This window comes from Asparagus officinalis, chromosome 6 (assembly GCF_001876935.1).
Source record: "Asparagus officinalis chromosome 6, Aspof.V1, whole genome shotgun sequence".
Taxonomy (NCBI): Eukaryota; Viridiplantae; Streptophyta; class Magnoliopsida; order Asparagales; family Asparagaceae; genus Asparagus; species Asparagus officinalis.
This window is the reverse complement of record NC_033799.1, coordinates 17,377,048-17,379,886: the sequence shown is the minus strand read 5'-3', so window position 1 is coordinate 17,379,886 and position 2,839 is coordinate 17,377,048. Positions and strand designations below refer to the sequence as shown.

Sequence of the window (2,839 nt, the reverse complement as noted above, 5' to 3'; positions counted from 1 at the left end):
ATGAATTCTCTCACGAAGGACCCCGACGCGACCGATTCCTCCTCCGACGAAGACGTAGCCTCGCCAGAGCAGTCAAACGGCACGTCCACGAGATCCGGCTCGAGCCGAAACCCTCGCCCCAAGAAGAAGCCAAGGGAGAGGGGAGAGGAGAGGAGAAGGGAAGCAGCAGCAAATGCCGCGCCGGTCGCCTGCCCTATGAAGTTCAGGGGGTGGCGAAGGCGCCTGGGGGAAATACGCCGCGGAGATACCGACCCCTGGCGCCGAGTGCGCGTGTGGCCTGGGCACGTATAACACGGCGGAGGAGGCGGCCAAGGTCTAACGACACCGCGGCCGATCCAGTCGAGGCCGGACGCCACCACCAACTTCGCCCGGCCCTCTCATTCGTCGGCGTGCGCTTCGTTCGATTCGTTCGACGAGGCTCAGAACGTCTCCTCGCCCACCTCGGTTCTCCGAGGGGGGCTGGAAGTCTGCCCCGTGAAGGAGGAGGAGCCGGAGCCTGAGCCAGTGCTCATGGAGACCGACGGCTTGATGCCCAAAATGCTGCCGGCCGAAGAGCTCGTTGACTTCCTGCCGTTTGAGGATGTGCCGCTGTACAGCGATTTTCTCGAGTTTGGGGCTTGCGAGCCGAGGATTTTCGACGAATCGGTGGAGAAGACGGAGGCCTTCTCTTTCGGGGATTTGTCGTCGTCGGATTGGGAGGTCGACGATTTCTTTCGGGACATCGGGGATTTGTTCCCCATTGAGTCATTAGCTTAACTTGTCAGTGATTCTAGTTCTCTTTTTTTTTTCCTTTCTTCCCTTTTGAGCTATTAATTAAGTTTTTGTTAACTACTTTATTAGTTTAATTTTGTTTTTTAGTTTAGCCCCCGAAGTGTTGTTGACGGTGACGGGGAGGAGAGTTGACGAAAGCCGGCAACTTTTCCGTTGAAGTTTGTTCGTGTATGTGTACTATAGAGAGTGCAGTTTTGACGGAGACATTATTAATATATAAGTAGAGTATCTTTTTGACTAATGAGTGATTTGTTTTGGGTAAATTCAATTGGTTGTTTTTTTTTTCTCTCAAGTAACGAGTAATGAATGGTTTGTTTTGGTCGTGCCCGGCTCAGGCGGGGCACGTGGGAGCTCCTTCTGGTCACACGAAGGCTTTAGTCTAATCTGCCCCCATTGTTTTGCAGACTGAAATGTTAGAGGGGGGGGGGGTAATGAGAGTTTCGTGCGTCAAAAAGTCTGACAAAAGATAAGAGGGGGTTGCTCAAAGTAAAGTTCTTCTTTTCTGTGCATGTTTTGCTTGGCTTGGTTTTTTTTTTTTTTTGTCCCAAGACAAAAGCTGGATTTTGTGTGGTATTTATAGATTTTTTTTATTCTTATTGAGGTGACACTAGCAATTTACAAGTGTGTTTCTTTGCTCTTCAACTTCACCCATATCTGCTTCACAAGTGAGTTTAGTGTGTGAATTTGATAATTAAGCAAATTTCTCATATTTTCGTTCATGCGCTCCCCTCGTTGTCTCTGGCACTAGAAAGGTATAGAGTAATGATACTTGGGCTCTTGGAGGTAGCTTTTCGTATCTACTTGTTTGGTAAAATACCGAATAAGTTAGTTTACAAGCCCTGTTCTGAGAAGCTGGTGTATCCCAATTACCAAACAAATTACTATTCATACACACAATTTTCATATAATTTTTACTACAAAAATTAAAAGTAATAAAAAACTAACATATATAGCTTAAAAAATTCTGAACATAAGCCCCTCCAAACATCTTCTTAACCTATGAAATAAGATTATGTGGTATATAGTCCATGATTTTGTTCATGCACCCCCCTTACAATACTACTAGTTTATATCTTGTTCAGAAACAGTTAACGTATAAATACTCATCCTATTGGTGTATAAAATGAGGTGATGTGGTACAATCTACGAAATTAAATAGAGAACTATATATATAGGGTTTTTTTGGAGTAAAGGTTTCGTTAGGCATTAATTATTGTTCAAAATAGTAAAAGTAGGGTGTAGCTTTCCTAACTAATAGATACAGCTCCCTATTTATGAGAAGAGGTAAAAAAAAAAAAAACATTTTATATACTTTGTTCGCGTAGTACACGACATTATTAATCAGCACTCATTGAGATTGATATTGATCTTCTGAAGAGGAAAGAAGGCTCTATACGGGCAAGAAAGAGAGAGAGTAAAGAGCAAAAGAAATCTTAAAGGGGCATCTCTTCTTCCTTTTGTAGCATTGAAACGCCTTTTTGGAGAAAAAGTTGAAGATGATGGGTTCGAGAGTAGTGCGCGTGTGAGTAGCTAAAAAAGTATGAAGTACTATAGTTCAAACTTACTCTTGAGAAGCTTCTGACAGTTTGCACATTCTCTGTATAGGAGACATATCATTTCAATTTTTATTAAGAAAACAAGCTTTAAATTTTAATTGATTTAAGAAAGTAAGGGTGTGTTTGGCAAAACTCCCCTTAACCTGGTAAAGTCCTTTGACATATTAGTATTGGTCAAGTGTGGTTCAATCCTAACTTCGTTATGTTAAAGCCGCCTTCAATCATTACACTAGAACTCGGAAGTTGTGAGGAGAGGAGCGTTGTAGTTTTGTATCTAACGTGTCCCCACTGGTGGAATGTCTTTGTTTTATGGGACGAAACCTAGACTCACATAGTTGTGCCACTTTTTAGAAAATCCGATTTACATTCATGGCAGTGCAATTTAAACTTGTGTTTCTCTGATACAATGTTAAAATCTCTAACCATTACGTTATACCAGAACTCTGAAGCTCTGATGAGCGTTGATGGTTATAGTTTTATATTCTAACAGATAAAAAGGGAGGGTTTGTGGT

General features: G+C 42.6%; 1 pseudogene; it reads left to right on the top strand.

The window, feature by feature from the left end:
- Positions 1-1,012, top strand: LOC109845817 (annotated as a pseudogene).